Raw genomic sequence first — 15,535 nt, 5'->3', positions numbered from 1 at the left:
TTGCTGTCGGATTCATCTGAAAAGCATACGATTCATCTCAAAAGCATAAAAAAAATCTTCCTTTCGTAGTCACCCAGTATAAATTATGAATTGCACAACTACATTTCAACCACCTGCTACTGAACAACCGGCTGTCGTAGAAGCTTGCAAAAGCCTTTTACTGAGAACCACTACGATTCATTGCCGAAAATTCATTTTTCGTAACAAGAAACAGTAAAACCTGCAGGACGAGAAAGAAGCAGACAGAATGCGCTTACCCTACGACACTGTGTGCATGAAGCTCCTTACAGTTGTCTGTCATTTCGTGCAAATAGAAATTAGCTCAGAATGCGTGCCAATACAAATAGATGCAGATGCTTTTATGTACATACATAGTTCTCAATCCACAACTTAGCGAGGAAGGAACGATGGTAACATCTAAAATGCGCAACACTTGTTCACAACAAATTTGGAAGGGCACTTCCCGCAAACCTTGTGCTTTCACTCACAGTTCTGATTATTTCAGAGTGTGCAATAAAATGTACTGATCTGTGACGTCAAGTGAAAAGGTAGTCAGAGATATAGGTCACAGCTCACTAATATACTCCAATACCTCGGGAGTGTGCCTCGCGAGGAACGGATTCTCAAGTTGTCAGAATGGGCTCTTAACAGAAATTTAACTGAAGGTCGTTGCCATGTGAACCTTTTTGAAACGACCCAGAAAGACAAATTGTCCTCATGTGTGTGGTGTGAAAAGCCGCAAAGACATGGGTCTCTCTGCTCCTTCATCAGCTGTGAAATGTTTGTTATCGGTGCTGCTTCGCACAGCTTCAGTCTCATTTTTATCACTTGGTTAAATCATTCTATATCTCCCGCAAATCTCCCTCACCAATATTTGGCACTAATGGGGAAGCAAAAATAACCATTTCCTGGGTTTTTTTCACATTCAAGGTAATAAAGGAATGCTCGCCTTTTTGGGTCACCATTGCAACGAGGTCCATGAGGCAACAAACAATGAGATAGTTTCTGCAAAGAGCGGTTCGTGTTCTGAAGCCTAAGAATTATTTCCTCGTGACGTGCCCTGTAGATGTATCAAATACCTCAGTGAGCTGTTACTGGGTCCTGTGAGTGCACTGTCACTTGGCATCAAGTGTATGTACTTTTGCTCGACACATGCAGCGATGAAGTATATGTCAGCAAAAGCATAAAAGATTTAAAGTGCACTTCCATATTGCTTACATAGGGAACTGAAGACTGTGGCCATGTTCAGCTGCTACCTTTACTTCTTGCTCATTAAGTTCTGCAACGAGTACTACGTGACGATAGAAGGCGTCTGCATAGACTCGTGTTTAACACCCATGTTGAGTGACTTTCTTCTGCACAGTGTGTCATCAGGACCACTGTGTTCTGTCAGCTTCCAGGTCCTGAGGTTGGTGCTGTGTTTTCCGTTCTGAAAGTAATTACTACCTTATTCTCAACTTCATGAAGCATGAAAGTGCCACACTGGGCTGCTCCACGCGTCGTGCAGTCACCTTGGAATTTTTTCATTCATCGGAGGCATTCAGCACTCAAGCCATGCTTCTATATTCAACAGATAATTGTACATGTGAGACAGATATCATGAATTACCCATTCTCAGAGTGGCATCTCGTGCAAGAATAACTAAATGCGCTTTTTTGTCTGGTCAAATTTTCTAAAATACAGGCTCTTATTAGGTGAAAAACATAACTTGGTCACATAACCAGTGATGGGAATGGCCAAAACCATTTTGTAGCAGGCCTTGTAGCACGAAAATATTCGCTTTGTAGCAAGCGTCACTTGTTTTGTAGCAAGAGCCGGCATTTCCGAAAAAAAAGCTTAGAAGACAAATTTATAGTTTATTTGTAACAGCATACATCAATGCAATGCAATACAGAAACACACAAAGTGTATATTGACTAGCACTGGTAATCATTACCATGGTAATTGTACCGCAAGACAAAGAAACATTGTCTTCACCAGCAACAAAGAACTGAGACCGAAGTACTCAAAATATTAAAATAAATTATGAGTGTAAACAGGAGCAGCCACTGAACTAAACCTGCTTTCGAGAAAAAAAGGAACTGACCATCTTGGATTGCAGTAAGCATGTATGACAACCCTTCGCACAAGAATCAAGAGAAATGAAAGGGAATTAGGCATGTGCTTTAAAAATACTGATATCAGATGGACAGGCCTATGTTCCTTTCTTTGAGCCCTTATTAAAGGCAGCCAGATGAGAGACACTATCATTCATTTTTTCCCTAGCTTGGCTCAATATTGCCTGGCCACTCGCAATGTCACTGAAGTTCTTCAGCTTCATGCCCCGCTCAATCAGCAATTCAGCATTTCTGAACATGTGCTGCGCTTCATCTACCTTCTGTTTCGCTTGTGCTTTAGACAAGCTGGCACTTGCTAGCACTGGATCCGCACCTGCACGTGGCCTTTTCGACTTCTCTTGTTCGCAGGCAATGCGCTCTGCATACCGTTTCGATGCGCCTCGAACGGCCCTAATGACATTTGGACAAATTGAAAGCTGGCATGGGTCACTGTTGTACCTTCTGGCAAATGACATAATCTGGCGAATACCATTCACGCTTGCCAGACAAAGGTTCGACCTCTCATTCAAAACCCTTGTATTCTGGCTGAAGCCTCGCTCAACATCAGCGTTCCCATGCGGAAGCGAAAGAAGGGCCTTGACAAGCTTAGTCAAAAGCGGATATTTTCTCTCACCTTGAGCGCCCTTGATGATAAATATATTATGCCAGTATTTGTCAAGTGGCCCATCAGTGCCCACATTCAGCGCTTCAGAGCTTAAGAGTGTCACCTCATCAAGGAGAGATGAAACTTGGCTAGGTTGTATCACTTGAGCCGCACATTTTGCAAGATATCTGAACGATTCTGCTGAAGACTCCTGGGAGTGGGTGTTTGGGTGCAAGCACCTGAGGTGCTGAAGTGTCAAATTCTGAAGAGGAAGCCTTGTCAGAAGGTACTTTGAGCACGCTATGTAAAATGACCTAGCTCCTAGTCGAAATTCAGCTTTCTCTGAAGCAGACCGAGATTTCATAGCTTCCTCAGTATCTGCCCCAACTACTATGCTTTCCTTCCAATTCTGCGAACTTTCGACATCAATGGAAGCGAGCTCATGTCCCTGTTTCAACATGAACACCTGAGGCCTCAGAAATCTGCCCAAAATTTTCTTCAACATCATCACCATTTCATCATAAAGAACATGCAGCAAAGGTTCACTCTTTTGAAACAGCGTCAGAAATCCCACAACTAGGTCACCTGCATTCTTCACAAACAGAGCCTTTGCGTAGAAACTTTTGTCATTCAGGTTTCTGTTTAGTCTCGCCCTCATGCTACCTGCAGCACGCACTGGTTTCTGGGAGTCTAGGATGCTCTTTAGGGCAGAAAACTGCTCGACTAGTCTTTCCACGGCTGGTACAAGAGACAACCAGCGACAGTTGACATGACGCAAAAACACAGTTTCAGGCAATCCAAGAGCCTCTTGTTTTTCTTGGAGCTGGGCACTTTGCACCGAAGATGTCTTGAAAAAGTAATACACGTCACTGACTACAGTTTCAACTTCACTACCAAATGAATCAAGAGCACATGAAAACGCGTTGTGCACCTTGTGCAGCGAGCACTCTCCGATTTCCATTAAGGGGCCGTTTTCCTGGGTCAATTTTTTCTTTAAACACTTCATTACATTTGGACCATCACTGAAAAATGAAAAAAACCCTGCTCGAGGAATATTTTCAGTGGCTTCATTTACACATTTCAAAAGGATATCAGCCGTTGCCCTCCCCAAACGAAACGACTGCAGGTGCTCGACCACTACTCCTTTTTCAGCACCAGAAAAGTAGCGCACGAGAACATCAAACTGCTGGCACCGCTGTTCTGGCAGTGGTGTTTCATCTACACTGATACTGTAAAACACACCAGGACGATTCAGTTCCTCATGCACAAGTCCCTTGAAATAAGGCCCAAGCCCATCTGACACAACGTAAGACACTTTTTTCCTACTACAGGAGAAGTCTTTAGCCACCTTTGAGTCGGGAAACATCAAGCGATGAAGGGGTGTAGCCGTATCCGCCCATGAGTATGGGAGACCTTTTATCGTCAATGCCAAAACAAAAAGTGCTTCGCTAGCTGTGACACGGTCTGCATGGGTCATCGTGCCTGTCGATGAAAAATCCAACGATGCTTGAACAGCAGCTGGCCTCTTCAGCCTCCCGTCAGGGCCCCGAAGCTTGCTGGTCAGCTCCAAGTGCTTTTTACTCTGTGAATGCCGTTTCACTGCTGTGACACCATGCTGTGAGCAGTTGATTGTCTGGTTACAAATAATGCAATAAGCATTTTCTTCCCTTTTTCCTGGTCTGCACCACACCTCGAAGCAATCTCCATTGCAGTCGACATCTTTCAATATGCCAGAGTTAAATTTGCTGTTGCGTCCTGCAAACGATAAATAATAATGTTAGTTTGATGAAATAAAAAGCTGTTATGCAAGCAATATGATCCTGTAAATTAGAGAATAATTGTAGAGTGCTTAAACATATTCTAAAAAAAAAAATAAAGACCCAGGAAACACTACGGTTCTTTTCCCACAACAGTCATGGTTAACAATTATACACTTCATTCAAACGTGGCAGTACAAGTTATAGAAACACGTTCCTCGATACAGAACTGAATATTAAAAATTAACTTTAACAAAATTTCAATGGAGGCAAAATTCCAGAGGGCCGTGCGATGTCAGTGCACGTTAAAGATACCTAGGTGGTCGAAATTTCCAGAGCCCTTCACTGCAGCGTCCTTAGGTTGTAGCTGTTGCACTAATAGCTGCAAAAGTAGCTTTTTCAGGGCTTTCAGAGCACCTGAGCTGCACATACCGGCAATCTTTCCTGCACTAATTTGATGAATAAACGTTAATTTGGATAAACGTTAATTTGAACACGTAAAAACAAAAGAGCAGTTTGTTATAAATCCAGAATAAGCAAAGTGCCAAAAATTTGCAGCTCACTAATTGCAAAGTATTGAAGGCTTCTGTCTAGATGTTTGGCAGAGCAAGCTCCATTCTAAAAACCGGACACGTGTAATTATAAAAGCAGTACCACTTTCGCCGACAAAGAGCGCACCTGCTTTGAGCGCGCGATCGCGCTATCATGCAGTCCTCGACCGCCGAGGAAGGGTGGAGGCTTTCTCCCACGTATCCCTTACCCGCCCGTTAATTGCTGCCCTGAAAAACGACCTTGTTTCCCCTTACTTTTTGAAAGCTTCCGCCGTAAATTCGCGAAGCCTGCCAAGCTTCGACAACAGGCAGGGCCGTCAGCGCAGCGCCAAAATCGTACGAACGTAGCGGGCGCGCCAGAAGACGCTTGTTGCTTCATCGTATAGCCGGAAGGCTGCAAAATACCGCGTTCCGTGGAACTTTCTTTCATTTTCGCCTCGGAAGTTTTTTTAATTACGGCAGCAACACGAGCACGAAGGCCAGAAGGCCCACCAACTCCGTGAGAAATGTACGGCGTCATATACGTCCGCGGTATACACTTTATTTCAGAAGCCGCTACATAAAACTCCTTAGCATGAGTTCAGTGCTCATATCCATATAACACTTTCAGCTCAAGCTGCAAAGGCACCGCTTTAAGGACGTCTTTCAATCAGCCAAGTGATGTCAGGAAAACGCATTCCGTAGGCTCCGCAGCCGGACAATCCGAAACTACCAAGCGACCTCGCATGCCGAGTGAATAAAGGAGCGCGTGAATGGCCCGGTCGCCGGCGAGTTTTATGCATTTCGTGCCGCAAGGTTGTTATGGGCAGCCCGGACTTCACTGTAGCTTTATTTCAACCACGGAATTCGTAGAACTGCGGATGGCAATATGAAATTACTGAGCGACGTTACACGGCTGCCCAGCACGCCACGTGCTCCAGGGCTTTCGAAGCTGATACTAGCGTAAGACGAACGCCACAAAACTACAAGTACTCTTTCATAAAAAGTAAACAAACCGGGAATTAACAGCACCCTCTCTTGCAGGCTCAAACTACCGCGGTTCTGCAACGTGCATCCACCGCCATTCGCTCAATTTGCTACTTTAAGTCATGTTCAGTTTCTAAATTTGAACCCCGCCACACTGACTCATCAGCTCTTATGTCCAGAAAGACTCATTTGAATAAACTAAAAGGCGCAAAAAACGAGAAAAAGCTTACCTTTCAGTTTCGAGAGCGCCATCGTGACGCCGCCACGACGCCGCTGAAACCGCTGAAACCACGCAGTCGAGGCGAACGAGCGGCGGGAAAGTGCAAGAGCGCGCACCGACGCGCCAAGGCCTAGCCACGGCCCACTCCACCAACTACTCGCCTCCGGTGCCGGCCCACCGGAAACGCTCGGACGCGGTGGAAAGCGTGACGCGTTCACGACACCCTCACTCAGTCACACTCTCCCATCAGAGACGAAGTAGACGGAGCACCATGCGGAGCACTCTAGACGAAGACTGAGAACTGGATCGTATTGGATTTTACCGGCTACTCTCAGACTTCAATGGCGGACAACAGTCGCAAGCATAGTTCCCTCACAGGGCAGTACCTGACGTTGGCGACGGCTCGTTTTGGCGCAGCTTTGGCGCAATTTTGCAAAAAGGCCCCTTTTTGGAGCAGCATGTAGCAGCTTTATCGAAATGGCGCAGATTGGCGCAATTGGCGCAGCATTCCCATCACTGCATAACTTGCAGCGGAAACTCATCCCCAAGGAGCGCACCAATTGTCTGAAGCGCTGTGCGTCAGTTCTCGTCTCATCATGAATACATGTACTTTTGTGTGAACACTGTCTATGTCTTCATCATGCCATCCCGCTCAAGAACGCAGGTAAAAAATTGCCCTCTAAAAAAGTAGTTTTTTGTTGCAATGGCTGTATTTAATTCTTTATCTATAAGGTACTTTGCATTTTACTTCCTCATATTTAACAATACCAATAGTTCATCACCCTTTGAATTTGATCACAAAACGTGGTGTAATTATTATGTTGTTACAAATTTTTTCTTAGATATTCACGTATCTAAGTATGAGTCCAAAAAATCTGGGCAAGAAAGGGAAGGAATCTAGCCAGGAAAGCAGGATGAATATTTTCAGTTGCATGCAAGTGTCAGCATCCTTGCACACAAAATGTACAATCTAGTGTGTTTCATCTTTCCAGATAGAATTTCATGCTCAACATTATCTAACCATAATTAACTATGCATAAATATTTCAAATATCCATTATGCAGAAAGGAAGAAAAATTCCCTTGTTCGTTCCTCACAAGCCTCTTCAAGTAAACATGAACATAGCACGATTTACATTTACATTCCGTTTCTATATGCTTATCGCTATATGATGTATCCTAGAATAAAACAAGGAATTAAACTTAATTTTATATTCTCTGTGCTACTGAGGAGGCACAGAATTTAAAAGGAAATGCTTTTTTCCCCATTCATAAAATAGCTATTATAGATACCACTCTTCCAAACTGATGATCTATTGTGCAGTTGTGGTTAATAACTCACTGAAGATATAAAATGTGTGTTGCACGGAAAGCCCTAGTTCGTTCTTGTTGTCATCTTTGTTTTTGCTACATATTTCCAGTGACAAATGAAGGCTGTGAGAGCATTAAAAGAGGAACAATAAAAGTAGTAAGAGTGCACGATGTCATAACCTTTATTATATACCAATTGCTGAGTATTATGCCGCTATAGACAGCATACCATATCTATTTGCCATACCAGAGCATTAAAAAAAGTTAAAATACTAAACGAAGGCTTGCTAATCCCCGAAGTGAATAGCTGAAAAAAGCGAGGCTGGCTGTGATGTCGCAGAAGGATAGAAACTTGGGCAAGTCGGTATAGTGTCATGGTGAATCTACCAGTGCGAAAGACAGGGACGAGAAAAGAGGCAGTAAAGTTTCACAGGTTCCCTATCTTCCTTGCACCAGAGGTGCCCCGCCAGAGACGGTTGGTAACTCGAAGACTGAAGCGTTCCTTCGCACCAGGGGTGCCCCGTCAGAGACGGTCTTGTGATCCCTTCAGAAATCTCGTTTTCGCTCTCTGCGGCATTTCCTAACAAAGAGGCGTTCAAGGCAATAACTGAAGATTTATATGCAAATATTTACAGAATATACAAGTTAGATACAACGGCAAAAAGACAAACAACCAACAGGCGGAACTGGCTAATACTAGGGGAGGCCCCTACTCGGCGTTGCCGAAGATGCGTAGCATCTCCCCTTAGCGCAGAACCCCGCTTGGAGCTCCGGGGCCCGGTTTTAAAGACCTAAAGGCCCGGCCCACATTTGGTGGCTTCCAATCATGTTACAACCCAGTAAACCATAAAACGTACCATAGACATCAGCAAGATATTTACGCTGGACATTAGACACCTCCATTAGACATCCATATTAGTACCGTTTACGAAAAATCTATGTACCTACAACATGAAAATTTGGGTCCAGTTCACGTAGGTACGTACTGCAGACATCACGCTCTACATTTATCAGATATTTGTGAACATGTAAGTACGCCCAGTCTACGTAGCCTAGACGTCTATATAAAGAGAATATGACTATATATAGATCAATATCCAGGTGAAAATTTCTAACTGGTTCCAGTCCTACTGTTTTAAGAGACATTTCCAGACTGGAACCAGCTGCAATACGAGATGCAGCTGACACCTGTTACAATTCCAGAAGGAACGGAGACCTACTGCATCCCAGCCACAGACTTCCCTATGGAGTCGTCGGGACGTCCAAGCACTCTAGCTAGCTCAAATACAGTTGAGTAAGCGAGTACATGGCCATCATGGGAGCCCAAAACACTGCAGATGACTTCCTAGTGCGTCAGTATTTTATTGCGCTCGGCGCTTTCACTGAATCTTCTCGTTGAGCATAATCGTCAGGTTAACAGCTGAGGTGGCATCAATACTCTTCTGCCGAGCCCAATAGGCCAGGCTTGCTGCAAAAGAAAGCATAATTGTTCACTTTTACAGGTGACAAGAGAATGGCACAGCAACCACAACAAACAAACCCAGTAATTTACGCCACTTTTACCGACGCAAGTCTATGAAGCGTGAAAGGTTGCCCTTGCAGCACTAAAAGGCAGTCGTGCTGAGCGGAGTGTGCTTGCACACGCACTTCGGCACACCATCCGAACGCATGCCCACATTTCGGTAGTAGAGGCCAGTTGCATACATCACCAGCCTTTGTTTCAATACACAGCGAGTTTGGCAAAACAGCCAAACGAGTGAGCGTAAAAATATAACGTGCCGATAAATGCGTTATAATTTTTTCATTACGAACGCAAAAATAGCATAAAATACACTTCAATGAGTAAACTGAGACTGAGTACGCACCAAGAAAGGTCACGATCCCAGCCGGTGAAAACGACTTGTAGTCCTAATTCGTACTGACGGGTCCACTTCACCGAGTAGTAAAAGCAAGCAAACTGTCTTCCTTCAGCTCCATCAAGGAAAGAACGGTTGAACAACCTCGCCAGCAATAATAAGGGAATAATTATAATTCTGTGTCGAGGTTCTTCAAACACAATGTTCCCACGGAACACGATTGAAATCGCACACGCCCTGCGCTCTACCACTGCCGCCATGGCTAAACCTAGCCTCGTGCGGATGTGCGAAACTGTCACATATTTTGTATCGTCTCTTTTTTGTACTTAGTAGCAGGCTTGGTGTGGCATGAAAAATAAGTTAATTATTTTTAAATTGTAGCATATTACTTTTTTCACAGCTGCAATCGCCATGCGCAGTTTGCGCTATTATTGATAAAATACGATACGAACTACAACGCGATGGCGGCTTTGACAATGCACCGCACTTTCCCCGCCGCCGCCTGTCCGCAGCATAGAACAGGCATATGGGCAGCGCATGTAGCATGAAGGCAAGATGACCAATTATCATTAGGGTAACGGGCTGGATTCAGAGAGAATGCAAGCACAGCAGAGAGGATCAGGGCAGGTGGGCAGATGAGGTTCGGAAGTTTGCTGGGATAAGGGGGCCGCCGCTGGCACAGGGTTAACTGGAGAAATTTTTGGCCTGCACTGGACATGATTACAGTGTTGACGTGATGATAAAAAGCGGGACTCAAGAAGTTTATTCTCAAGAAATATGAGGTCACACATTCAGCAACACAAATGCCTAAGCTTTCCTCAGCTCAACATTCCAATAGTTATCATTGCTAGAGCGATTAGCAGATTTAAGACATTTTTGAAAAAAAAAATAACTCCCAAAAATTGAACTGAACCAATTCTTGTATTTTAAATAGTTGGATAAGTTGAATAAAACATGCTTAATCAGAAAAAATGGTTACTATATAGTCCTGGCTGCTAAATAACAAACAAGTTTTTTAGTGTGTCCTCACTTTTCAGTGTGGTTGAGATAGCTTGCAGGCTGTAGCACAAGGTATAAATTGAATGTAAGAATAGTAATGAAATAACAATGCGAATCCTGACCAAAGTGACTGGCATTTCAAACCAACTGCGTACAGTTGAGTCAGAAACCTGATGCGTGTGCATTCAGATTTGTCTTTACTACTTCCCGTATTTTTCTTCTTTCTAGGCAGGATAATGTTGCCGTGAAGCGAGCACGAAAAAACACAGGCAGCGCTGGTCATGCCTCCAATTTGTAGTCAACAGCGATTTCAAACTTTAAATGCAGTAAGGCAACACGAAATATCGAACGATTGAAAAATATGGAATTCTTAAATTATACATCTCACTTACATACCCAGGACGTGACAAGTAATATCTACGAGAAGTCTAGGTTAAGGCAGATATGATGTCGTGGGTACGTCTGCAGCTTTTCCACGAAAAAAGGTTGGTAGATAAGACGTCTGAGAGATTTTGGTTTGGTACATAGACGTTCAGACTTAATCTGGACATCTATGGGAGGTTTGTGGTTTGCTGGGAATGTTCACATGATTGGTTTATCGAGAGCCTGGCCAGCCCTCCAGCTTCCGTAACACAAACGCACGGTCGTGCCAGCATGTGTGGAGTAGAACATTCTCTCCACCACAAAATAAAAATAAAAAAACACAAATACACACTCGTGCCAGCACGTGCGCGAATCGGTTCCGCGGGGGGGGGGGGGGGGGGGGGGGGACACCCGTACTTCTCGGCGCGTTCGCGAGCGGCCGCGTTCCAAGAAAGGAGACGCTTCGCTCTGAGCGCCCCCAGCCGCGTTCCGATGACCCCGCGTACAGTACCGATCCCTTACACGCCCTTCCCAAGATTCTACAAAGGGCTCAAATGCCACTTTTAGAATTACAGCAACAAGGGATCGGTCCAACTCATAAAATCGCCGCGAGGGCGACGTACATAGAGCAGTCACATATCGTGTCATCACAAGCAAACAAAACCTGACGCAAAATGCACACGCGCACCAACAAAACAAGCGAAATGCACACATTCAAGTACGCGTCTCACACAATCAAATACATACAGTGGCATGCCTGGCGTGCGCCGTAACACGGCGTCTATGTACCCAGTTCACTTGCATGCACGTCCTGCTCGCAAACGAGCACACACACACACACACACACCGACACTCGCACACTCGTACACTCGTACGATGTCCTTAAGTGGCCACGTGAGCCTCCTTAGTCGCACCGAGCGTCCTTGTGTGCGTTCGAGCCACTACGCGTCTCAACACAATTAACGCCTAACTGCCACTCGGCTCACTAGGCTGGTGCCACAGCGGGGCAAAAATTCAAAAATTGCAGCCCTCCAGGATCAAACACTTTATGATCCTCGATAGGTCCAAATACCTCAGCGCGCGACACACTTGAGGGCAAGCTTTCTCCGGCGCGCCGGTTCGAACCATGTACTGCGTGAGGAACACAGTCCCTGTCCAGTCTAATCATATCAGTACGGCCACTATTGCCACATTTGATTTGGCGTTCTGCAGCACGCAACGTACTATTCCCCGCGCCGCCTTTCAACGTGAAAGCCACGCACCTGCCTCCTGTTACTCTGCCTCGCTTGGAGCCATTGGCATTCTTCCTGCACGGGCAAACCTTGAAAACGCCGCGTCCTGCTTGATCGGCTCTTGCTGACTTCGTGGCATCGTCTAACTCTGAGGCTGCATGAGATCCCTGGCAGTCGCTTGACCCTAATTCGCCTTGTGGCAAGTCGCCACGCATCTCCTGTCCTCGAAGGACCTGGTCGGACGCACATCGGGTGCGTTCAGCAACTGCACGGCGCTCGGTCCCGTCGGCCCATCAGGCCAACCTTCGTTCTTTGCCTCGGATGGAAGATTCCTGGCATCAATAGCGCTACGGGACACTTTATGCGCCATGCCCGACACGGTGTGCCGCTGCGGCAACGCTAGACTTCCTCCTTTCACTCGCTCGCCGATCTGGCATCTGTCTTCACTGACCGTTTCCTGTTGAACGAAATGCTCTTTTTGGCAGCTTGCTCGGGAATGCGTTTTTAGAATTGCCAGACTCAATTGCAGCGTTCCTGAACTCGCGTCCGTGTCCCTGGTGTCATTTGGGGTAGAGTTAACCGGTGCAGCTGGATCGTCGGAGTGCGCGTTTACCGCCTCTGATACCGCGACGCTGCGTTCCGTCACGATACTTTCTTCAACTGCGATTCCAGCTTCGCAGAAATCTGGCTCACTTTTTATTTCTGCCTGGCTGTTTTCCTCACCTGTGCTTGACAGGCATATGCCTTTGCCTTCCAGCATTGGCGGCCTCTCTGCTCGAGACTCGGAGCAGTTCTCTCTCGCTCGCTCACTAGCTCTCCTAGACTTCTTGAGCTCAGCGAGCTCGAGCTCTAGCTGCTGGCGCCTTGCTTCTAACAGCTGCAAATCCGGAGGTTTTTCCTCGCATAGCGGTGCCTTTCCTCCATTCACTTTTGCAAGCTCAGCCTGAAAATAAACCAAGCGCGCCTTCGCCAGTTCTACTCGGTACTTCACATCAAGTGAGGGCCGGCTTGGATAGCTTTCCATACCGCCTTCCGTACCCCTCAGCTGTCCTACCGGCTCGAACACAGGGACGTGAACAATGCGACCAAGGAAACTCACGGTTTCGATGCGTCGATCCGCATTGCCAGCTCCTTGGCGTCGGAGTCCACCGCCACTTTCCCCGGACGCTGCGATGAGCTGTCGCACGCCGCTGGTCCGCCGCCGGTGACCGTCAAGTTATCGACGCGCTGCTTTTCTGGACCGTATGCAGTCCCGCGTCGCTGGACTACTGCCGTGGTCCTTGCATCCTTGCCGCCGTCTCTAAGCAGGTCCTTTCTCGAACGCTGCTGTTGCCTGATCGTCGCCTTTCTCCCTGCGTTCAATCTTCTTCCTGCGCCGTCTTCCGATGGCCGCAGGATCCTGTCGACTTACTTATGTACAGTTTATGTACAGCAATTTACATTAGATACACAAGTTTGGGCACTAGAGACAAATTAAACGGTAAAAGGGACAAACAAAACAAAAAGGTGGGACTGGCTAACACTAGGGGAGGCCCCTACTCGGCGTAGCCGAAGATGCGTAGCATCTCACCTTAGCGCAGAACCCCGCTTCCAGCTCCGGGGCCCGGTTTTAAAGACCTAAAGGCCCGGCCCACATTTGGTGGCTTCCAATCATGTTACAATGTTCACATGATTGGTTTATCGAGAGCCTGGCCAGCCCTCCAGCTTCCGTAGGACAAAACGCCCTTTCCAATAACACAAACGCACGGTCGTGCCAGCATGTGCGGAGTAGAATATTCTCTCCACCACAAAAATAAAAATAAAAAAACACGAATACACACTCGTGCCAGCACGTGCGCGAATCGGTTCCGCGGGGCGGGGGGGACACCCGTACTTCTCGGCGCGTTCGCGAGCGGCCGCGTTCCAAGAAAGGAGACGCTTCGCTCTGAGCGCCCCCAGCCGCGTTCCGATGACCCCGCGTACAGTACCGATCCCTTACAGAGGCAAAACAACTGCTGACTCCCAACTAAAGTTTATTGAAGTGAACAGGGAATACAGAGAAAAGCCAAGCAACACCATATACCACACAATTACAGATAAGCGTACATCACAACGTGAGTGAAGAATTGCCCCGAGCATTCCTCTAATCTGGATGGTCCAATTCGCCGCGTGTTAACGTGGTGGACACACATGTCCGCTGCCCTACAAAATATTGTACGCTGATAATCGTTGCTGAGTTTGTCACCAGTGAGTTGGCTGTATTAAAGGTTCCCCGTAATAATTCTTCCGTCATTATACTGCTGTCAGCAGCGCTCGAAGGCTCCGGGGACACCCTTTTGAACCGTTCTCTTCAGTTTTGTTTTTCATTGTACTATATGCTAAAGAGGTGAGATTTCACGGGACACTTAGGCATTTTGACATTGCATCTAATGCGAAGACTAATGTTTTTAGCAGTGGCCGGGGTTTGTGCACCGGATCTGCTTATTACAAACACAGTGCAATTGACAATCGCACATTTACAACGTTTTCAGCATCTCCACTCCTTTATTCTTCAGCCACTTGTTGCTACAGGGGATTTTGCCATTCTGGATTTATTTTGGTGGCCCGTTTATGGAGATCACGGCGATGCGGGATGATCGTGACTCTTACACTGCAGCTTACGATGACACAATCTTTATTGTTGCGTGTAGGGGTTCTTTTCATCAAACCTTTGTGAGCCATGACGTAAAATTCCATCGCTTGATTACTTTCTCCTTTCCCGCCAGTGGTTTGCGACTGAGGAAAGGACTAATTTGGATATCCCTGCCACTCGATTGCGACCTACTCTTTCTATTCCGCTTCTCTTCTTCGCCAGAGAACAAGAAATTAGTGCGCGAATTTCTCAATTATTTTTTAGTAACATCAGAGAGGTTTCTTTGTTGGGTGCACTTGCTGGGTGCATCTTTGTTGGGTGCATCTTTTTTAAGTACAAAATTAAGCAATCTCTGCCTTACTCAAATAAGTGGACGTGTACCTCCTGTTGCATTCGCGGTGCACCCTGGACAATCCACTAAAGTGCCATTCCAACCTAGGCCAACAATAACCACTCCTTACAAGCAACGCGCGCTGAGCACACAGAGCTTCCAGCGAAATGTTTCTTCTACATTTGACGAACAATGCGATTGTGAGGGGAGCGTCTTGGTGAAATTGTCTGGCACAGTTATATGCGACATTTCAGAATCTGCTCATCGCAGTCTGAAAAATGTAGAGATAGGAGAACTAGAACCACCTCATTAACTTCCTCCTTGGCAGAAATTGGACAGTTATGAAATTCGCCGTGTATCAGTGGTTAGAAATTTGGGCTACTGAGCTCGGGGGTTCAGCCTGGCCACTGTAGCTGCAGTTCGATGCAGGCAAATAGCAAAATTGCACTGTTGTGCTGTGCGATATAAGTGCGCGGTAATTAGCCCCAGGTGATCAAAACTGTATCATGTTGATGAAATCCACAGGCTTAACGGCACATACCCGCGGCGGGGACTGGCTAGGTTGCGTAGCGGAACCTAATACATTCATGTACAAGGAGTGGAGTATTTGGATATTTTTGTGTCTTATACTAGAATTCG

At 46.3% G+C, this 15,535-nt stretch overlaps 1 long non-coding RNA gene across 1 annotated transcript; it reads right to left on the bottom strand.

The window, feature by feature from the left end:
• Window positions 1-8,850: 8,850 nt before the first annotated feature.
• Window positions 8,851-9,613, bottom strand: LOC149357877 (uncharacterized). Its single transcript, XR_016289929.1, has 2 exons — window positions 9,370-9,613; window positions 8,851-8,972 (listed from the first exon to the last, which is right to left on the bottom strand). It is a non-coding gene; the product is annotated as an uncharacterized LOC149357877 (long non-coding RNA).
• Between the last annotated feature and the right edge of the window lie 5,922 nt (window positions 9,614-15,535).

The sequence above is a fragment of the Amblyomma mixtum genome, chromosome 3 (genome assembly GCF_055824585.1).
Source record: "Amblyomma mixtum isolate Tamu chromosome 3, ASM5582458v1, whole genome shotgun sequence".
In the NCBI taxonomy this organism is placed as follows: domain Eukaryota; kingdom Metazoa; phylum Arthropoda; class Arachnida; order Ixodida; family Ixodidae; genus Amblyomma; species Amblyomma mixtum.
Note: the sequence above shows the minus strand (reverse complement) of the source record. Positions and strands in the feature narration are given on the sequence as shown.